Source organism: Tachypleus tridentatus, chromosome 13, assembly GCF_004210375.1.
Source record: "Tachypleus tridentatus isolate NWPU-2018 chromosome 13, ASM421037v1, whole genome shotgun sequence".
In the NCBI taxonomy this organism is placed as follows: domain Eukaryota; kingdom Metazoa; phylum Arthropoda; class Merostomata; order Xiphosura; family Limulidae; genus Tachypleus; species Tachypleus tridentatus.
The window spans coordinates 88012965-88037712 of NC_134837.1; the positions used below are offsets into that span (position 1 = coordinate 88012965).

General features: G+C 32.8%; 1 protein-coding gene and 1 long non-coding RNA gene across 3 annotated transcripts in view; one reads left to right on the forward strand and one right to left on the reverse strand.

Annotated features, from left to right (window-relative positions):
• LOC143238650 (uncharacterized) overlaps positions 1–24748 on the forward strand; it is a 368402-nt gene that overhangs the window by 38347 nt on the left and 305307 nt on the right. The gene's annotated exons all lie outside the window — the stretch shown is intronic.
• Positions 654–9469, reverse strand: LOC143239642 (uncharacterized). The gene is made up of 3 exons (XR_013021281.1): positions 9288–9469; positions 1948–6877; positions 654–1034 (listed from the first exon to the last, which is right to left on the reverse strand). It is a non-coding gene; the product is annotated as an uncharacterized LOC143239642 (long non-coding RNA).

A 24748-nucleotide genomic window follows, 5' to 3' on the forward strand; every position in this document is an offset into this window, starting at 1 on the left:
TTGCTGCTTCCTATACGAGAGCAATCTGTTTTTTGAGCATAAACAACACAAATAAATTTCAAGTCTTTTAAGCTAAATACTGGCGAGTTAATGGCATCACTTAATATTGTAATTTCTGTGATTATGATCACAAAGTCATTAGTAACTGTGGTTGAAACAACTAGCTGAAATTTTAAAATATTGAAAAAGTTAAAATGAAAACAGTTCTCTCGATATTCATATTATCTGCTAATGATATATTAACGTATTGCTAAAATCTATGTTTTCACCATAATGAAACCTCAGTTTTTGTTTTCTAATTTTCATCCATTAAAGATATAAATCTTTAAAAAATTTAAAGATGTGTTTTGATGAATTCAAACATTACAGCATTTTTTCATGTCAGACCATTGTTTTTCTTCACCATGTCACCCGGAAATTAAAGTTGATATCTCAAAGCGAAAGAAACATAACATAACTTAAGTGCTATTCTAATTATAAATGCTAAAAAATAAATATAGAAATTTTAAATACTAAAAACCGTATTACTATGACTGACTTCTTGCTGTAGCCAAACTAGTAATATAATCACATTGTTATGTAGAAATAAAATTACCAAACAAATCCTGAAGTGATTTTGACACAGTAAAATTCTTTACCTGTACTTGTTTCTTTCTATTTATTTATACATCTACCATCATACATTCATTATGTTGATCAACAAGCTTTTAAATAAAGTATTATCGTCATAATACTCTTAATTTTCAGTCTCAACAATGCTGTTTGTTCTTTCCATATCTATTCTATTGAGTTTATTCACAGTTGAGCTTTCGTTCTACAGGTGTTCATGTCTAGAGCAAACTCTGCAGGGCCAGTTAAAGTCTTGACTTGTCATTCAATATTTCCAAGAAGTAACCTGCTGAAAATCTCACAGAAACACTTTTAGGTCCTGTTTCAATGTTCCTTTGTATATTGAAAGATAAATGTGGTTACGTTTACCATTTCTTTCTAAGTGGGCTGGATTTGCTTAGTAGTTAGGATGTCGTATCGAAGAACTAAGAAATTAAAAAAAAAATACAACAAAGCAAAAGAATTATAGGGATAAATATTTCCCTTTAAAATATTTCTAATTACAACACCAAAATGATATTTAAAATTAATATTGTGGTTACTATGAGAAAGAATAATCAACCAGTGAATTTTCAGCAAATAACGAAAAGAACAAAAGCATTCAACAGTGTAAACAAGATGTACCACAAAAGAAAACATATTCCTTATTATTATAAGAAATACGACAAAGTTATAATGCGCTATAGGAAAATTAAGCAAATGTTATCTTTAATATTGAAATAAGATTTCAGTGGATTAAAATATCATTCATCTTGAAACGCATATGATAAATGAGAGCATTACCAGCTGGAAGACTGGCAGTTGTAATAGGGATGAACATAAAAGGGTGATCACTGAACTACAGAAGTACTTCATTGTACCTGTAATAATAACCTACAGCTTTAAGAAAGCTCTTCATCTATGGATATGGAGACCAAATGTTTGATTTTCTATAGGTAAAGCACAGCTAGCCCATTCTACACCTAAACACAAACAACCCTACAACTAAAATAAAATAATAAAATAGCGACAAAACTTTTGAGTGTATCTGTAAATTTATTATGAAAAGCAAAATTTAGGCATTTTGTTTTCTGTTATAAAACAAACCTCTAAGCATGTTGAGGTATCTTATCATCACAAACAATTCAAAACACATTCCTTAAAAAATAAAATAATTGCAAACTAGGGAGGAAGATTTCAGTGACTTTAAAAATAAAAATTGATAACAAATATGTAAGCTTTATCAAAGATTACATAATTTTCACGAACCGTTAGAGATAATATCAGAATGATGGAAAATACCGCATTACAAATATAACAAAAACTTGTGGTTTTAAAATCAATAAGATATGAACTAACCTCGGAAAAATGGATAACAGTAGTTAAAAGGAGATGCAATCATCCGAGGGAACTCTGCTTTATATATATAGAAACGGAATGGAATTCAGTCTATGAATCCACATATCAAAATGAACGTTCAGAAAATCTCTTGTTATTGCTATATATTCAATTATTACTTTAAAACAGACCGACTTATAGTTGAAACTTTTTTTTTTTATACTAAACCACGTCATACAAGATTTAAATCTGTGTGGAAATAAAAATTTACTGTTATATTGCAAAACGAACATGATTAAAAATTACTACTTTTATTGATCTTTCAGAACATTAGTAAGCTTATGGAATATTTTTCTATTATATAAGAATAAGGTTCTTGTAACTTAAATTAAACTACTCAAATTGTATCCGATTGATCAATAAACCAATGTATAAATTATTTCATTCTAATTTTTTAGGCTGCCTTAAATGGATACTTATGTTATTTACAACAAGTATGTTAAAATGTGAATAGGCTTAACAATGCAGGTAGTTGTACAAAATACTAGTTTGATTTTAATTTTGAGTAATATTAAATAAAGAGAAGTTCACGTTTAAGTACATAATGAAAATATTATTATTTTGCAAAATTAGAGTTTTAGAGCAGTTCGTTACTCAAATTCAATACAGATGTTCAGCATGTTACATTAAAATGATTTTGGAGCTATATCATGTTGTTACATTCCATGTCACCACGCCAGGTCACGCTCTATCTGAAGATCTTGGATTATTAACAAAACTCAGTAGCACAGTTTCAAGTGTAACCAACTCTATCATAAGGCTGTTATATCAAAAACATATACTTTCTCTCTTTTGTAATCTATTGTACGAGGACAACGATTTTCCAACACTCGCTTCAACAATCCGATATCACAAGTATTGAAAAACGTTGCATTCAACGATTGTATGACATGGCCTTCTATACAATAACAAGAATACTCGTTTAATTCTTCAGCTGCTTGAAATATGCGATGGTTGAACAAATATGTTGAGTAATAAACTTGTGTCATTTATCCAAATGGATATTCTTCTTGTTTATAAGACATGTTGTCACCAATGACCTTTGTGTTTGTATGTGTTTTCTTATAACAAAGCCGCATAGAGCTATCTGTTGAGTTCACCGAGCAGAATCGAACCCCTGATTTTAGCGTTGTAAATTAGTAGATTTACCGCCATACCAGCGGGGGACTGTGTGTTTGTGACTTTTCCCCTGTTAAAAGATGTCAAACCTTTTTTACTTGTTGGTTCTTTTCTGGACGATTCTTGTACTCTATATTAATCCATACTCATTTGTTTTTCAATGCCATTAAATGCAATGAATATCTCAGACTCAGAAGTTCAAAATTTTTTATCTGAAAAGAAAATGTTATGATCTGCGTGCATGAATATTTTGCTTTGAATAAGAACGTTTCGTACCCTTTCTAAAACTGATCAGCTTTCGATGTCATCATACTATCCTATATGAACACAAGGCAATGCCGTAATGTAGTTCCACTCAACCACGTATGAACAAACTCTCTCTCTGACAGACACGCACAAATATGTGAATATATATACATATTCGTATGTATGGAAATGTTGGGTTGTTTTACTGTATTAACAGATAATATATGTGGGTAAACTACCTTGAAATTCAAATTTAAGAGGCGTATAAGAGGGCCTACCTATAATTTCGTAGGTGAATATAAAGATAATTATAAAAAAGTAAATTAAAATTTATCAATAATAAAACACATTAACTGAATCCAGATTTTATGTTTAGTTAGCAAGTTTTCAATTCCCTTCTTGGAACCGTAATATGACGTTTTAAAAATACTAATTTATGTTACAGAAATTTTTGTTTTTAGTTTCTCATTCATTTTAATTTACATGTTAAGGATTTCAAATCAGAAGTATATGTAAAAACAGTATCTTAGCATTATCTTTTGCTCACATAGGTCACTATCTAAAGCTTTAACTCAGAAACATATTTTTTTCAGCAGGGTAAAAGATAAGAAGTGAAAATTTACCTAGATTATTATTTATGTGTATGCTATACAAAAATTTAATTGCATTGTTTTGACTAGCTGATTGTGACTTTAAAGCTTGCTCAATAAATACTCAAAGTTAAAATACAAATCAGAGGGCGTATTTTAATATCTTATCACTGATTTACCAATTCCATAATTTTTCAACAAAATATTTAGAAATGATGTGCTATGACTTAAGTGTGGTTCTGATAAAGCTACAAATGTAAAAATTACATAGCGTTTATCACCATCTAGTCAACCTTTGTTGCTCTTTGTTTCTGTGTATTGGAACCGACATAGCGAGCACCTACACTCAATCTAACATTTTCACAGGAAACTATTTCTAGCTAGTTGGTGAGACTGAACAATATCACTTAGTGAGAAATGTTCATTCCCATTATTTATGATGTGTGTTGGGATTTTTCGCTCCGAATAGAACTTATATAATTGCTAACTATAGTAAACAATATTAATTTTAAGGGCTGAGTTTCTTCGTTTGAGTTTCAATGTGTTTATTTCTAAAATGTCACGTATAAACCATTAAGAGAATGTTGAATGCGGAGAAAAGGAAAAGAAATAGAATTTAAAATGTTCATAATTTTTAAAAATAAATCATTATTTATGGCAGAATATTAACAAAGAAGGAAAGAATAAAGGACGTTAAGGTAAGAGAAGTAAATTGTTTTTCGTAGGCGAAGGGTTAAGGTAGAGAGGAACCCAAAGGAAAATATCTGCATTTTGATCTTTAACCAAACCAAGTCAGTGACAGAAAATTAGCTATACAGAAAAGAAGGAGTCAGCGACTCCTTCACTTGAACGTGTTTATCGGTCCCTAAAAATAATTTTAATAAGAAAAAAGTAATATAGCTTTTACGTTGGAAAGTCTGTAAATTGTACGAGTTGTTTTGAGTTGCTGTTTCGAATTTCACGCAAAGTTATTCGAGGACTATCTGCGCTAGCCGTCCCTAATTTTGCAGTGCAAGGTGAGAGGAAACGCAACTAGTCATCACCACCCACCGCTAACTCTTTGGATACTCTTTTACCAACGAATAGTGGGATTGACCGTCACATTATAACGCCTCACGGCTGAAAAAAAGGAGCATGTTTGGTGCGACCGGGATTCTAACCCGCGTCCCTCAGATTACGAGTCGAACGCCTTAACCCACCTGGCCAATTCAAAACAAACAAACAATAAATATTTCCAGCAAATTTCCATCTACTTCCAGTTTTATTTGGTCTTTTCATCACACATGTTACTTCAAAAACTATAAAACATAGTCAATTTCTATATTACACACCATAATATTTATTGAATCTTCCATAATTGACATGAATAGGATTTCTGCTAAAACATTAAGTATCATAGTCAGCTTAATAAAATTTATTTTTAATTTTGCCAGCAGTTGGTGACAGCATCAGAGTGTTATTGTAATACTTTAATGCCCTCAAAGGTTCTGTGAAAACCCGATCGGGCAATATTTATAGTCGATAGATAGTTTAATAAGTTTCATCTATAGTATATTTAAGATTTAAGTATGATAATTCTGACTTTCGAAATCAACATCGACTTTGACGAAGCGTATATCGATCGTGTTTAATGAAAATCAAAATCATTTCAAGAACGTTTTTATATATATTTTTTTGTTATTCAGCCATCTTTAAGAGTTGTGATATTAAGCCAAACGCTTTAATAGTAGTAATTAAATTGCTTTATGTATTGTAGTAATGTTTTATTTATCCTCATGCTTGCCCTGGCATAGCCCGGTGGTTAGGCCTTTCGACTGAAGATCGTAGTTTGAAATCCCTCTTTCAGCCATTAGGTCGTTATGATGTATGGCCAGTCACACTATTCGTTGGTAAAAGAGAATCCTTGTACCCTGGCATGGCCAAGTGGTCAGGGCACTCGAATCATAATAAAATGGTCACAGGTTCAAATCCCCGTCATACCAAACATGCTCACCCTTTCAGCCGTGAGGGCGTTATAATGTTACGTTCAGTTCCACTATTCGTTTGTAAAAGAGCAGCCCAGGTATTGGCTGTGATTGATGATGATTAGCGGCCTTCCCCTAGTCTGACACTACTAAATTAGGGACAGCTAGCGTAAATAGCACTTGTGTAGCTTTGAGCAAAATAATAATAAAAAAAGACCAAGAATTGACAGTGAGTGGCATTGACTGGCTGCTTTCTCTCTCGTCTATCACTGTTAAATTTTACACGGCTAGCGCAGAAAGAAACGAAACCTTACAGTTTGTACTCCAAAATGTTGACTTGTTTTACTACGTTTGTGAAGTGTGCTTACAGAAGTAGATTTTTTTATTTACATTGACAAGCTGATAGATAAATGACTCTGCATAGCTGCTATTTAGTATTAAGCATTGCCAAAACTTAGACATATTTGCTTTTAAAAGTGTTTTTTTATGTCTTCATATTTACACCTGCATTGTATATTGCTTTCAATAGAACATGGTTAGATTTTGTCATCATCTTTGATACAACTTTGTAGTAATTTATGCAAACAGTTTTCTTGGTGGAAAATTGACAAATTCAATGAGTTAAAGTACCATATATTGAACGTGTATTTGCTATGGTATATAGAACCATACTTTTAATATGTATAATTAAAACACTTAATCAAGCAAGCAGTTGGTTGGCTGCAAATAGAAACTAAAGGATGTTAGGCCACTCTAAATCATACTTATCTATAGTTTTGTTAATTTTGTCATGGACTGAGATGTTTGTAGTCGTGTTGAGCCTGAGATTGTCAGAAACGAGGAACTCTCTTTGGCAGTTGAAAGTCCACTGTAACGAATATTATAACCACAATGGCGATATCTTCATCTACATCAGAAGATCCAAGCCTTCAAGTTGCTTTGCAGCTCCTCAGATTTTTGATGATGTTTCGTCTAATGGAGAAGACACAGGTAGACAAGTAAAAAGTGTGAACAAATGGTTATAGTTACTGTTAGAGGGTCTTTTGTTAAAAGTTAGTTGTTAGAAATAACGATATACTGAAAACTTTGCTTTTATTTCTTTCAATATTTCCTTCAGTATTTATTATAACCTGCATTTCTTATAAGTTCCTAATTTAATAGTCTGGTTATAAGTTCATTTACAGTGTGATTGCACTGTCACATACCTAAGGGTTAACGATGTTCCTTCTGGCGGCACGGCTTCACCTCTAACGGAACGTCAGCGAACAGAGTATTAGTATACAGAATTTTTTCGTTTTAAGTGCGGTTAACGCTTCGTAATACTGTATTTAATATAAGCTGTGATACTGTGCCACGAAACCAGCATCTAAAATTTCAGTGTGTGAACATTTTTGTGTCTTTGTAGACTTTCAAGGCAGTTTTCATCGTGAAAGAAAATTTATCATTGTATCTCTTTATCATTCTTAGTTTTATGTTATACTACGTCACCCCTTTTGTTTAAATTTTCGAGTTCGCTTTAATACCACCAACTCAACTGATGTACAAAATCCGCCCTTTCAAAAGCTACAATCTGGATTTTGAATGTCATGGTACGTACAGCACGAACAGCCCATTGTGTAGCCCTATGTTTAACTTAAAATAAAATGCACTGAGAAAATAAAATCATTGATATCAATGCTCTTTACCCTTCAGATTTTAACGTGTAATAAACAGAAAACACTTTTTTTCGGCGTGTTTTCGCACACTAAACAACAGTAACCCCTTAAGTTAATGGCATTATTTCTTAACTATACCACCCTGCTTACTGTAGTGATTTTTTATGCAATAAGAAGATTATTAAAATAGAATTTTAAGTACCTTAGCCATTGTCATTATTGTTTGTTTGTATGAATTTCGTGCAAAGCTACACGAGGTCTATCTGCGCCATCTGTCCCTAATTTGGCAGTGTAAAAATACAGGGAAGGCGAGAATTCATCACCACCCACCGCCAACTCTTGGACTACTCTTTTACCAACGAATACTGGGATTGACTGTCATATTATAACGCTTCTACGGTTGAAATGGCGAGCATGTTTGGTGTGACGGGAATTCGAACCTGCGACCCTCAAATTGTGAGTAGATCGCTCTAGCCACTTGACCATGTCACGCTGATCCTATCGTCATTAAACAGTAATTGAAACAAAAGTATTGATTTTGTTTGAAACGAAACCTTTGCCAGTAGTTTCCTTGAAAGAAACATCTCTTTATGTTATACAAACCAAAATAAATAATTTGTCCCAAACTAAGTACACATGAATTGGATCAGTGATATCGAGAAACCCACTTGTTGAGAAATTTATATGCAAAAACGGCTCGTTTGGGTTGAGAAAATATTTTACATAGAAGAGCGAACCTTCTTCGGTCATCGTCAGGTTCACAAAGAAAGAGGTAACTGACCGGAAGCTGACCACATGTTTGGATGTTGTTGTTTTTTAAAATCATGTATAACACAACTCGTTCTTAATTTTACAATTTGCTCATCGCAGTGTATTATATCTTACAAAGTAATGCAGATCGATAATAGAAGTTAGTTACAAGAAAAGGATTAAATCATCTCAAACTTTTGTTGACAAATGTATGTAATCATTATAAGTTTATTTTGTGACACGTTTAGTATATTTGTATAGACTTTATTTCCCGTAGTTTTAATGAATACACTAATCACACTTCACGAGATTACTTCACACTTTACATTATTTAGCCGACATGATAAGATACAACACTTAACATTAATAATATTTAACATTGTAAAACAACGTTTCAGTCGTACTACCATTAATTGGGTTCACAATTTGCTACCTGATGAATTGCGCATTGATATTTTTGCTGCTTCGAGAGAGAATATATAAAACGCTGCTCATATGTGCGTGGAGAAAATGTGCGCTAAACCTAACCTAAAATAAAACATTAATTTATAATTAGCGCTATAGAAAAACTTTAATAAATTATATAAAAAGGTGTGGAACACAGTCACGCGTATTTTCATTTTTCGAGTAGCCCAGATGCAGAAAATTAGGTTCTAATCAATATTTTTGCAGTTATCTATTTATTAAAGAGATTTATCTGAGCAATTTCACAGTTTAAAATCAATTTAAAACTTGGAAACTGAAAAGAAAAATTCACTTATTTTCTGAAAATATGTAAAATTTCTTTCTTTTAGGATTTATTTATAACCCAGTCTTTTATAATAAATGAATGGTTACCACAACATTTTGTATAATTCAAAATATGAAAAATTTCGAAAACACAATCGTCTACTAAAAATTGTATGAGATACATGAGTGCAAAGACGATCCATTCCGAGCAAGAACTTGTTAACAAAAAGTATACTTAACGTACTTACTTACTAGGTGTGTCATTAACGGCGGAGAAGTTTTCCAGATTACTTTCCGTTTCTGGCCTAAAACACAAAATAATTTTCTTGAAGTGCGCGTGACAGAGTGCAGGTGCAGCAAGGAGTTAAGTCTTTCCTTCGAAATCGAATTGACGTCATCACTTGAAATCTTCAAAGTGAAAGCTCAAAAGAAAATTGGCTCTCACATAGAACGAATTTTTGTTGAACATTAATTATAATTTTATTTTACGTGCACAGAATATTAAAACAAATTCGAATATAATGACAAACCTTTCTAATGTTATATTCACTAATAGTCTGGATATATACTGAACATTTTTAACGTCGCAAATAATTCTAACGAAAGTAGCTGAAAACAGACTATCAGCTCCAAACACACACACAGACACACCAAATTTTTCGTAAGTATTTTCACATATTCTTATAAGTTACTCAGTTCACTGTTGATATTGAACATCCTATTCGATTTATTAACAAAATGTTATCATCAGTAGTTAACTGAACAGAATATTACTAACTCTATATAAATTTTTATTCTTAAAGCTAACATATTGCACAGAATAACTAAGGGTCGTAAATTCACACCAACTTATAAATTACTTGGGTTAGTATGTTCCATGTAAAAGTGCTTTTTTGAATAGCATATTTTTTGTCGTTGATGAGTTTTTGATGAAAAATATGAATTTATAAAGCTATTTCTATTTTTCTGTTTTGTTTCACTTTACAAAATTGTATTTCTTATATGTTTTCAAATAGACAACTTTTAAGAACATGTAGGCGCAAAATGAAATTCATTAAAAAGCATCCGTAAAACTTATTTTTTTATTGGTTAGGCTTAATTTTTACAAGCTCTTAGCGCACTCATACATTTCATTGACTTAGCAATGCATGACCTGTAGGTTAGTGTGCACGACTCGTAATCTGAGGATCGCAGGATGGAATCCCGTCACAACAAATATGGTCACCCCTTCAGCAATGGAGGCGTTATAATGTGACGGTCAATCCAACTATTCTTAAGTAAAAGAGTAGCTCAAGAGTTGGTGGTGGAAGGTGATGACTAGCTGCCTTACCTCTAGTATTTCACTGCTAAATTAAGGACGGCTAGCACAGATAGCCTTCGTGTAGCTTTGCATCAAATTAAAAACAAGCAAATATTTAACATTGTGTATGTAATAACAAGACCCCGTTTTGTTCAGGAGAAGAATGTTAATTAATATGAACGTCCGAACATAGCAACCTATTTACTTATACCGAAACTAAAAATCAACCTGGCAGTCAATATCACTAAATAAATATACGTTTCGACTTATAACAATTGGAATAGATTGTTTCATCATTTAGGTCCCTCACTGTTAATGGTATTTTTGACCATATTTCTAATGATTTTTACCAAACTTTTAATTAACTCTTAGAGCATCTTAGGGAAATCCATGGTGGAGAAAGATTGATTTGTTATTGATATCGAACCAATATGTTACACCAGAACCCATATATGTACCATGTCCTATTCAACCGATCTCTACCAATACTTTAAGGTACCCTTCGGAAAATCCAGGCAGTAACATGAGGGACTTAGGCCCATATATAGCCCATACGTCATTTCCTAGAGGCCCAAGCTCCTTCACTTTTACGTTAATATTCACCTAGCTATATAAACCCTATATAATTGATGTGGAAATTCTGATCTTTAGGTACTTTGTAATTGAATAAGTAAACTTGTCTATATTCACATCTTTATTTTTCAAAATTTATTAACTTCTATATACATGTAATTTTGCTCTTTTTAAGTAATTGATCCTACTTTGTATTTTTATTGACTACCATTTATGACGAACTACAGTTTGCAGTATACTGGTATGGGCCTGGCATGGCCAAGCGCGTAAGGCGTGCGACTCGTAATCTGAGGGTCGCGGGTTCGCGCCCGCGTCGCGCTAAACATACTCGCCCTCCCGGCCGTGAGGGCGTATAATGTGACGGTCAATCCCACTATTCGTTGGTAAAAGAGTAGCCCAAGAGTTGGCGGTGGGTGATGATGACTAGCTGCCTTCCCTCTAGTCTTACACTGCTAAATTAGGGACGGCTAGCACAGATAGCCCTCGAGTAGCTTTGTGCGAAATTCCAAAACAAACAAACAAACAAGTATGCTGGTAAACAAACATTACTTGATTATTAGTACTTAAATAGGGCACTAGATATTATGACTATTTAAACCTCGTATTTTACGTTACAAATGCATAATTTGAGAAAAATAACAACTGTATAAAAGTCTTATTTTATGGACAACCTACGTATCAGTTAATAAATTCACTTAGTTACATTCGAAAATTATACTGTCATGTGAAAGTTACACATTTTTATCATTAAAGGACCAATAAGACTTTTACACATTGTTTATTGGGTGATTTACGAGACTCATACAGAAGTATAGTTTGCGAGATACCATTCAGTCCTGCTGATTGTATACTGATCTGGCGAGTGCCATATAAAGTGTGGACCTAAAGGGATTAGGTGTTTATAGAAACTGCGAGTGGTGAACAAAGATCATATCTTTAAATGGAGGGAAATTTTCGTATTCTTGAGCAAATCAGACAGTACAAGCCATAAGTATTTAAAACTAGAAATCAAATCAATTGATGACAATCATGTTAAATGTATTTCTCGTCCATGATATACTTGACTGAATGACGTGCAACTTAAAGCACGAATTCATATATTTAAAATTCATGATAATGTAATCCTTGAATGAAGTTAGATGCTACAAAAATCACGTGGGCAGAAAGTAGTTTGTATTTAGCTCGTATCAACTTATAGATGCTAAGATAAAATGTTATATTAATTATAGCGTAACAGATGTGACTGTTGTTTTGGAGAACTTCATTTGTAGAAGCATTAACAAGAAAAACAAAAACACGTGGTAGAATGAACTTTTGTAAGGTCACAAACTATTCAATGAAATTTACATTATTATGACTAAACCCAACAAATCTCAGTTTCCTAAAAAGGAGAAATATATATGTTTTGGTGAGCATTTTGTTTGTTTTGATTCTAAATATCCGCATATCAGCTACCAAAAAGTAATACCTAGTCACATCTGTACTCTTGCATTGGCCGTTTTGGCAAGAGTGAGCAAAAATATTTGCATAGTTTGGATGCCCAATATAAGTATATGCAGAAAAGTGTGAAGTACGCATTCCTAATGCAAATTAACAGTATGCATAACCAGCAACCGCTTAACAAACTAGTGATAGTTGTTTCCTCTGAAAGATACATATTGTTTTATATTGGCTCATATAATAATAATTTACAATTGCTATTTTTCACATATTCCAAAATGATTTTGAAAACATTTGCGTATGACATGTTTTTTTCGAGAGAGGATTTTGGGGTACATTGAATCTCATTCACAAAGTGGACGACAAAGTTCATTTTGTATTCTTAGAATAAAAAGATCTATTTACCATATCACATGAAAGACCAGTCTTTTAATGCTTGTCTAAGAAAGCATATTGGGTGGTAGAAACATTAAACGTTTGCATAAAACGGTGGAAACTACTGTGCATGTTGTTTACCAGCTTACAGACTTTTTATGTGAGCTTGCATGTGAACTGACAGTGTCCTTGGTAAACGTAATTGGTTTGTTCTGATACAAGTTGAAATGGCAGATTCTGCGTAGCACATACTTGAACTGGTGATGCAATCCGATAAATTCCACAAGTCTGAGACGAATAATTATGCACCCTTTCTCCATAATACAATGTCACTTATAACAAGCGTTCATGAAGGAAGGCAAGACCAATCTTACATCATGAAAAACGTTGTCTGCAGACCCTTACATCCACGTGAAAGTAGGCTTCGTACAGATATGTGGTTGAATGTAGCTATTATAATTATTATTTCTTTTGCTATATTTCTCATGGCTTGTGAGAGTTTTAAAGATCAAATCGCTTACTTTTTTTAAGCTCAATCAAGATATGTTCCCAGTTTTATCGAAATGACATTATTTTAGTCACATAGTTCTGAAGCTTAGATTCCAGTCTATAGGTGAAAGTGTTCATTCAGATTAGCTGAAGAAGCTATATATGTGTTGTTAGAACCTGTTATCCTATGTTTTATGCTATGTAGCTTTTTCTACTCTTATTGAGAATACCTAAAGTTTTTTGCTTCGTAAGTTGTGCGTTTTCTTGGCTTTAAACCACTTAGTAAGCTTACTTCATGAATGTACTTCCTTGGAAAGTGCTGTAGCATATCCTTCACCTGTAAGTGTACTCAAGGTGACAGTGGACTGTTGAGTGGTTGAAGTCCACCAAATGCATAGGTGCTAAATATGTCATCCATGACGCTTTGGTCAATATCTGCTGTGATGCGTTACTGTATTAGCATATACAAATTGGTCCTATAAGAAGCAATTGACTCTCTACATGTCAAATATTGTAACGTTTAACTCAGAAATTGTATATTCTAACGCAAAATATTTTGAAATTTATTATTCTAACCACTTGGTTAACTGTACCGCACAGTAAAACGCTGATCTCCGAGTTTACTACAAAGATTTAACTGTTACTATTAGTTTATCTCTTTTCAGGGTTGATGCACTAAATTTATATTCTTGATTAGTTCTGATATTGCAGAATAATATATTATTTTGCTGCATACGTTTTAAATATCATAAACTATGTGAAATAGGATTTCTTTAGTGTAAGAAATATCACTCTGCTCGTTATAATGACCAGCAATAGTGATATTTCTATACGAGCATCGTTAAAAAAAGGTTTTCAGCAAAAAAGACAGAAGTACTTTTAATTACAAAACTATAAATTTCTATTTTTAGAATATGGGTACTCCAGGTGATTCATTTCTAATTCTAACAGCTTATTAAACACAATAAAATATTTGTTCAACGTTAAGTAATTTGCGGACAGAACATATGAATTGGCATTTAAAACACCAAATTCATTTAGTTTAATAACATACACTGAAAAATTATTCTTATTACATATCATGGGTTTAAGTATTTTAAAGAATATTGCGTCATTTTAAACACTTTTTGGTCTACACCTTAATTTGTTAACTGACTTTTAAAGTTAATGAAGAATGCGTTAGTATGAAGACCATTGTTCATTTCATTTCACCTCCCATCAGTTTAATTTCTACTTACAGCCAGTACAGATTATACAGTAGTTCTTATATATCATGACATTACGTCTTAGTTTAGTTTAAATACGGCAACGTTATATTTATCAAAAACGCTATTTATTCCTTCTATCTTCCTGCTACTGTGGTCTTTCTCGTATCTTATTGTTGCTTATAAATTTCAACAAGTTTTCAGGGTTTAGCTTTATATATTACTTTTGGCTACTACCAGTTCAGTAAACTGATGTTGTTAGTAGATCGTTAAAGTTGGATTAGTTGTGTTAGACACGGTCCATTGTATATTTAATAAATTTATTGCGAGTAATTTAGTTAATTTACCTGGTGTATCAACTGTTTTGTTATGTATTGTGTGACGCTGTTACTCATTTAATTTGTTTTCAAACCATTAGTTTTTGTTTAGCTATGTGTATAGCCCTATCACCCCATTCTATTCTTAAACAGTAACGTTTTTCACAGTAATAAACAGTGTATACAAGTACCACAAGAAAAATAAGTTACAGTACCGTTTAAAACAAGCTCTAAACGACCAACACCGACATCCAAAACTTCTCTTTTATGATTTAGTCCCAAAATGACGATTTACGTGGTTTAATTATATTTGTTTGTTTTGCATTTTATCCGAAGCTACACGAGAGCTATTTGCGCTAGCCGTCCCTAGTTTAGCAGTGTAAGACGAGAGGATTTGGTTTGGTTTGAATTTCGCGTAAAGCTACGTGAGAGTTATCTGCGTTAGCTATCCCTAATTTAGCAGTGTAAGACGAGAGGGAAGGCAACTAGCCATCACCACTCACCACCAACTCTTGGGCTACTCTTTTACCAACAAATAGTGGGATTGACCGTCAAATTATAACGCTCCCACGGCTGAAAGGGCGAGCATGTTTTTTGCGAAGGAGATTTAAACATGCGACTCTCAGATTACAAGTCAAGCGTTCTAACCATGCAGGGCCTAGGTTTAATTGGAATAAAGAATGTTAGTTTACAGTTGTGAGTGTTTTTTTCGTTAAATAAGAGTATGAACAGCATGATTCTCAAATTATAATAACATTTATTTATCTTTAAGGCCCGGCATAGCCAAGCGCGTTAAGGCGTGCGACTCGTGAGGGTCGCGGGTTCGCATCCCCGTCGCGCCAAACATGCTCGCCCTTTCAGCCGTGGGGGCGTTATAATGTGACGGTCAATCCCACTATTCGTTGGTAAAAGAGTAGCCCAAGAGTTGGCGGTGGGTGGTGATGACTAGCTGCCTTCCCTCTAGTGTTACACTGCTAAATTAGGGACGGCTAGCACAGATAGCCCTCGAGTAGCTTTGTGCGAAATTCAAAAACAAACAAACAAACAAATTTATCTTTAAATCACCGAAACTATTTCAAGGACTAATTTACTGCATGTTGAAGTCAGCAATTACGAAATAGCCCAAATACGTAATCAGCAATAAAAAGTTAAAGAAAAACGTAACCCTGACTTGACTTTAAAAAAAATGAAAGCGACTTAAAAAAACAACAAAGTAAGCTTATGGCAGATGCACTTGTCAACATTGGTAAAATTTCCCGGATGTTAATCTGTTGAAAATTATTTTGTCACAGCCGTTTAATGGGTTTCCGTTTTCACTAGATTGCGTTGTTACAGAAGGTTATAGCATTTCTTACATACACTGATGCCACGCTTTTCCAAAAATATAAAATAAATGCATAAAACAGATAACTGATTTTGATGTTTTACTTTAAATAACGGTAGCTGGCAAAAATACGTGCAAATTGCAAATTTTGTTTCTCATTTCTCTTTGTAGCTATTATACTGCATATATAAATAACGTTTTATGGAATATTTTTTTCTCTCATTATCCAACCAAGCTCGTGAGCTCTGATAATGAACAAGAGAACTCTTTGGCAGTGATTTATAGAAGGCAAAAGCTGTACCTAGAGTGGACAAATTAAGAGGAACTAGTATAAGTAACCAACATTCCGCTGCGTGGTTGTAAGTTTTACTCATTATTCAGAAAGGCTCCAGTACACTGATTGAGTCCTTCCTTTACCTCTAATTGGTTTTACATCTATCCAAAGTAAGGTCTGTATGAAAAAGATAACGTTAATACATTTGCTGGTGATACCTGAGCTCATGTTCTACGTTTAGTCTTGCTAACTTAGAGGTGGGGTTAGAACATAGTTTCAAACATTGCATCCACAGAATTCTAAGAGGATCAAGAAAATAAATTCTAATGCAATAATTGAGTTCTTCAGTCCTTAAACCTATTCTAATACCTATTCTATGTCTGGGTGATCTATTGTGGGCGTTGTAACCTCATGAGGAGTCATGTTATTATGTTATAATGGAACTCTTGCCTATATGATACTGAAAAAAACATTCTTGCACGACGGGCAACCTCAAACTTCACGAAATTTTATCCTGTGTGCATGTAGATGTGTAATAGGGATCACGATTTTTCCGTTTCGCCTGCGTTTCCCGTCACGGAGAAGTTTATTTTTTCTCCATTCTCAGGGTGCAGATATGACGTCATGAAACGTCACACGCGGATCTAATGCATTGGCGCCACGGGTAATTAAAAATAATATTTTTACTCACGAAATAGTAGAAACGATCTTAAAAAAAATAACTTTTAGACTAAACAGGTAAATCTAAAACATCATTATGATTATTTGAGAATCACCGTGACAAAGAATGTGAAGGATTTGAACCCCAAACAAACGTTATTTACTTTTATTACGTAAGTAGAAACACGTGAATTTTCTTGTATAGATAATGATGCTCTTGGGCCACCCGAATCCACCTAGTTTGTTTGTTTGTTTTGACTTTCGCGCAAAGCGACTGGAAGGCCATCTGCGCTAGCCGTCCTTAATTTAGCAGTGTAAGACTAGATGGAAGGCAGCTTGTCATCACCACTGACCGCCAACGCTTGGGCTACTCTTTTACCAACGGATTGACCCGCACATTATAATGCCCCCATGATTGACAGGGCAAGCATGTTTGGTGCGACGGGGATTCGAACCCAGGACCCTGGGATTACAAGTTGAGTGCCATATCCACCTGGCCATGCCGGGCCTTCAAATCCACCTGTCACGCTTAGTTTTACTGGCTCCAAAATGTATTATAAAATTGTATGCAAACAAACCAAGAAATAAATTTATCAACATACAACATTGATTAATATAGGATGTGGAAAAAAGATATATGTATTTATGTGTTCTTATCACAATTTAGCCTATATGTTTAATGTGATTTAGAGGTAAATTATATTCTAGTTGTTGCTTGTTGTTGTTTTGAATTAAGCACAAAGCTCCACAATGGGCTATCTGTACTTTGCCCACCACGGGTATCAAACCCGGTTTTTAGCGTAGTAAATTCGCGGATATACTACTGAGCCACTGGAGGGCGATTATATTCTCGTCTTTCTTTAATGTTAGTCTCAATACTAGCGGTTCTTGAAATGCGCAGTATGTTTTTAATTATATACATTATTTATTATTACTACTTTATATTGCTAGATTAGTTAACGGATTCAAAACGAACATGAATCTCCTAATCTGGCCGATCCGTATGATATATTATTGGAATTACAATCAGAAATATCGTTAACAGCAAAGGTGCCCAAATGATGAACCAATGCATTCAAAGTCATTATAAGTTTAATTTCATGACTTGTGAATACTTCTAGTAAGAGCGTTACATTAATTTAGCTAGATTTCTGGGTTAACATTTAGTTCTGGTGTATATGGGTACTGACTTTAACCAGAAGTTATTGACAGCATGCGTACATTCTATAAGAAACCTGTGTTGTTACTCTTCAGTAAATATTCTTAAGGCATACAAAAGATTGCAACCATAAAATAGTAATTAGAAAGGAAACTATGAATTAGCGAGTAAAGTGCCTAATTAATGTAAACAAAAATTCCTGTTCAAATAGAAAATGATCGATGTTTTTTGCAGACACGGTTAATTCAAATCAATACAGTTACTGATGTTTTAAAACTTTATTTTATAATAACTAATGAAACACCTGTAAACTTCAAATTAAATGCTAGTGCGTATCTTTAAAGTAGCTCATATTTTAACGTATATTTACCAAAGGCAATGACACAAGAGTTCATTGTGTGAGTTAGAAATCGTTTATAACACATTCAACAACTTTATATCTTCTTTCTGCGAAATGTTAGTACAATAATCCACAGTTATGTATTAAGAATAGTATAAGTGTATGTGCATTCAAAATGCATGCTAAGATTGTAGTTTCTACATCTGATACAAGTCTCACTTATGTATGTTGTTTCTTGTTGATCACCAGTATATTCTATATATATGTGTAGCTCCCTTCTGTAGAATCTTAACCAATACTACATGTCTGTACTTATAGATATGTGATTAATGTTCTTCACTTACTTGAAGCAAATAATTGATTCGTCCTTCTTGTGTTGGAGCACAGTTGGTTACTTTTAAGTCATAGGTCGAATAACCTTTCTATTTATCTACAACGGTGGTTTTGTTATTGCCTAGAAATTTTCTTCTCTAAAGAACTACATCTTTTGAATTACGTACGTTTTCCACTCATCTTTACATAGAGAAATATCAATAATGACGTACAACGCACTTGAAAGAACAATGAGATACTTAGTGATAAAGATATTTAAACAGGCTGGTCATATAATACATAGTTACAAGCGATATCTAGAGGCCATTAACATCAGTTTATATCCATAAGCGTGAAAGGTAGTTCGTCAAATATTCTAAGTATTAATCCCACTATGAACGAAACCTTATTTTAGGTGACACACCGAACTCTCATGCGAAGTAAATTGTCAATAATTTGCTTATTCAAATCTGCACTTAAGATAATAACAATATATATATATATATATATATACTGGATTGTAAAACGTAAATGATATCAACTGACAGTGACAGATTTAAGGTTGTGTTTGCCCAGGGGCTAATAATCTTTGTGATCCCCACATCCCATGTAATTCGAAATAGAAGATCATGAGCGCTGGGTCTGAGTCCCCTCTACCCTCTACCTAAGTACACCACTGTCGACTGATCTCAATTTTTCATAGGGATATAACATTTTCAACGCAATTTTATAGCGTTGTTTCTGACGCATTGTGGAGATATAATTAGTAACAATACTGACTTTTGAAAGATTTTGTTGTCCTTTGGGAATTGTTTTTGACACCCACTGCAAAGTTTAAGCTATTTCATAAAATAATGGGTAAAGTTGAGGCAAAATGGTTCTGAAAATGAATTTGTAAACAAGCTTTTAATATTTTTATAGGATATTTGATCACTGATATGTATGTATGTTTTCTTATAACAAAGCCACATCAGGCTATCTGCTGAGTTCACCGAGGTGAATTGAACCCATGATTTTAGCGTTTTAACTCCATAGACTTACAGTTGTACCAGCGTGGGACACCACTGATATAAGTTTAAATATTTATCGCTAATTGCAAGCTAGATTGGTAAATAATTTAATATTAAGTGACGATTAATATAACAACTCTCTGTTAAACAAATGTGATGTAAATTCTTTCTTCTGTGATGCTTAACTAAGAGTTTAATAAGATTCAGAGGTAAAGTAAATAAATAAACTATGAAAACAGTTGTTGTTAAGACTTGTCGAACGATTGAATGGGAACTACACTTGACAATTCTATGTACATTAGGTTGCCTAAATTTATTAATAATCCGTACAAACTACACAACAGTAGCTGCATGGTCATAATACTTTTAGATATATTCATCAGTTATTTTAAAACTTTGGTACTAATAAGGTATTTTTAAATTATAGGACTTTTACTATCTTAGCATTATTAAAAGGCCATGTATGATAATTGTTTTTGTCGGTATGTTTATTTGTTTATTTTTTTAATTTCGCGCAAAGCTACACAAGAGCTATCTGCGCTAGCGGTCCCTAATTTAGCAGTGTGAGACTAGAGGGAAGGCAACTAGTCATAACCACACACCGCCAACTCTTGGCTGAAAGGGCGAGTATGTTTGGTGTGACAAGGATTCGAATTCTCGGTATGTCAGATCCAGATTCCGCACTAACAAACTTGGTTAGTTGTAAATAACAGATTAATTGTTGAATTAAGGTAGATGTCATAAAGCAATTAACTTGTTTATTTTCGATTTTTTTAATACTAACATTTTTCCTCAGGTTTAATTCTATTTTATAAATTAGTATATGTACGCGTACGATGCATGGGAAGAAGTTTATGAACGTTAACAAACGAAACGACAACGCTTCTCTTTGCAATTAATAAATGAATCATATAAATAATTTAACTTTCACAAAACAGCATGCATTGCACTGGTACATCTGCTAGTGAATATAAATGGCGTATATGTTTTCCTTCTAAGTATGCTAGTAATGGTTGGAAGGATACAGAATGTATAAGGAATCCATCTAATGAAAGAAGAAACTAGAAAAATACCATCAGTATCCCTCGTGGTTACCCCAAGTGTACGATGTACGATCTACAATTAATCACAACCGGAGCTATGAAATATATGCGTTTTGAAAAAGAAATAAGGTCTTGACACATCCATAATCGTACTTAGTTGATTCAACCATATTTGACACACCCAAACGCGAATCCTTGTGTAGTAAAAGAGAAACAAATACACTTTTCTCAGATTAGAGTAGAATTTTCTGATTAATATTAGAACTTTACACAGAGGTTTAACAGAAAATCGTTAAACGACCAAGAGACTATTTTGAGCATATCCTGATTGCAAAGCACTACAAACTGATGAACATCACTCTTTCAGGTAGTTTACTGAAAGGACAATCTATAGACCTATTTCAAGAGTATTTATTTTAGTTTGAATTTCTCGCAAAACTATACAGAGGCTATCTACGCCAGCCGTCTTTAAGTTAACAGTAAAAGACTACAGAGAAGACAACTAGTGATCACCATCTATCACCAACTCATAAGCTACTCTCTTACCAACGAATAGGGCGAGTGTTCTTCACATAATAACGTCCCCAGGCTGAAATGGCGAGCATGTTTGGTAACAGAGATTCGAACCCGTGACCTTCGGTTTGCAAGTCGAGCTCATTAACCACCAGTCTATGCCAGACCTGATCCATATGATTTACTAAAAATATATGAACCAATATCACTCTCTGGTTTTTGGTAAAATAGGGTTTTTCTATTCTAACTAACAAATTTCTTTCTGATAATTACTTTGTGTTCATAAAAGTTTATGTAAGTAACAATTCATAGTAAATATACATTTCTAAATAAAAATAGTGCATAAACATATATAAACAAGAATTATCATTGTTTTCACCACTGACTCGATAGCATGTCCAGAAGAGGAGATACCTCCATAAACAAATGTTTTTTCTTTGTGGAAGGTAAGTATGTTTACTATTAAATATTTTTTAAAAAAATACTTTTAAATATAAATGTTAATATCGCATTTCGCTACATTTTCATACAATCTTCTTATTTATTAAGGAATCATTTTAAATTACGCACAGTAGAAGAATAGAATTCATACCATATATTTGAACACTCTAATGTATTATAAAATACAAAATATTTGGGAATTGTTAAAATATTATATAGTTATCTTTTCATAATAGAATTTCATATAATTCAATAAAAATAAATCAATAAACTCTTAACTTAAATCGTTAACGTTTACTTTTAAAATCTGAACATTTGTCAAGTGAGACATTAGATTACTTGGAAATCATATTTTTGACATACACTTTATTATTATATTGATAAACAATTTTGAATTTTTTTTATTTTCAACTAGAATTAAGTAAAAATAAACTAGTCAAAATGTATACTGAGTACTGGTTTTTGTACTTCATTTATAACGAGAGGAAAACAAAATCAAGATACATGACATTGTGTTGTACGGCCAGCATAACCTGCTGCAAGACACAATGCGTGTTATTAAAGGAATGTAATTAAAATTGTTGGTCAAACCGGTAACTAGACTTATATCATTGATAATACTTTTACAGCAAATATTGATTCATTCGTTAGCTAGGCCACATATTTTGTTCAACTTGGGGCATGATTATGGATGACCTAAATACGGAATCTAGCTAACTAATGAATGAATATTTGCTCTTAAAGTTTTTTTTTCACATCTAAAGTATTTTCATTTGATATCATTATTTTTTTATCAATAAACATCAACAAATCACAGCAACAAAGAAAGTGACACTCGATAGTAACTAGCATTAACTTCAGCATCGCAACCCTGTTGTTCAGAACAGAGCTGTACTAAACAGGATTAATCAGATTCTTTAAAATATATAGTAGTAGCTTCTCCTCTCTAAAATAGTGTTAATAGTTTTCTTTATAGTAAAGCCATGGAATTTAAATTAAGAGTTTTTTGTCATCATCCCAATGCAATCGGTAAAGCCGTATCAAGTATAATTATTTACGTTAATTGCTAATCTCTTTAATTAAAAGAATTGTATAAGATTTAGAAAATTTATGCTTAAAAATTGGCAATGACTAATAACCGTTGGCCCGTTTGATTCTTTAGAAAACTAGAGTTAGAAATTGCTAATCTAGTTTCCTTGATACGACCAATACTTGTTTATCTGCACATGCTTCCTCCCTATACTTTTCCTTCTCTAAGTTAACATTCTTTAATCTGAATAACAAAATAATTAAAAAGGATCAACTTTTATTCTTAGGTAAAGCTGTATAAGTTCACGACCGATACCTCACATGACCTGCCACGTAGCCATGCACAGCGATTTTGGTCAAAATTGAGTGGTTTTAGTTGAATAAACTTATCACATGTGGCTTATACTTAGACCAAATTTGATACATCACAGAAGGTGGTTGTAATAACCTATTAGTGTACGAAAATAAAAAAAGCTCCAAAAAACTAAATATCTTTTCCTCTCAAATAAAATTATCGTATTTTTTGAGTGAATAAAAAACATTAAATCAAAATCGGAAATTTTATATCACGTGTATTTGTTAATGGATTACCTTGAAACTTGGAGTGTGAAGTAATGGTCCAGTAGAGCACATTCACTGAAAATATGTGGTAGTTTGATGTACTACAGTATGAGCTACAGCAACTGGAGAATTGCTAAGCTTTATCTTCTGTTAAGTCGCACGCTCAGCCCTTTTTTGATCGCATTTTATTTTCGCATATAAAATGTTCTTGACTGGATATATATAACTTACATAAATTACTGAGATCGTTATTAATTATTGTTAAACCTATGAAATAATATTAAATTCAATTTTTATTTAATATATTTGATTTTGTTTGAAGTTAACTACACATAGGGATAACTGTGTTCTGTCTACTACAGATATCAATACCGTGCTTTTAAGTCCGCAGACATGCCGCTGTACAACTGAAGAAGGAATAATAAAAATAAAATGAATCACACCACATTTGAACATTTTGGTTCAAGAATATTATACTATTTTCAGTTAGTGAATCGTCCTAAGTGTGAAAAATATAACAATGGTTAATTTGGTTCAGAGAAATATTACTTAATAATGTTTTAAATACCAAGCATATTTAATAGTTTTGTTAGAAAGATTCACTTACGTTGTATGCTTTCCTTTTGAAATCACAACGTATAGACATATAGCTAATTTCAAATACCTTTATGATCTTTAATATGAGTAAAACTGATTGTTTAAATTAAGAGCGAAAATATTAACAAACTTTTACTTTACTGTGTATATTTACTGAACATAAAGTCTTTGTCAGTGGCAGAGTAATTGGAAAGAAAAACTATTGTTTAAAACTGTTGTGAGATTTCTAGACTGCTTTATGAAGAAAGGCAGGGTAGTCTTAAATACCTCCTATTTGTATATAGTTTCAGTGTAGAGTAGGAAGAAAACGAAAAGGAAATCATTTATTTGTTCTAAACCTAAATACATAAAATAAAAATTGATGGTTATTAAGCGAATATTGAGTTGGAGAGGAACATGTTGTACTTTTGTAAAATAAATTGTTTCTTGTAGTAATTAGATAAGAATACTGATCGATATTACAAGAAATTAATAAATCATAAACTATAGGAAAAGAATAAATGAAATTAATGTCTATAAGTTTCTTCACATTTATTTCATACAGTAATCGTAAAGTAAGACTCAAGACTCAAGTTGAAAGTGCTTTTGAACACATTTGAACGATATTTAAAAATGAATGAAAGGTGATAAATTAACGAAGTACGTCATAATTTAAAATTATTAAAAGGTTAAAACTGTTATTTATTGTTTAAAGATGGTTTAAAGTTTGCGCAAAGCTACACGAAGGCTATCTGTGCTAGCCGTCCC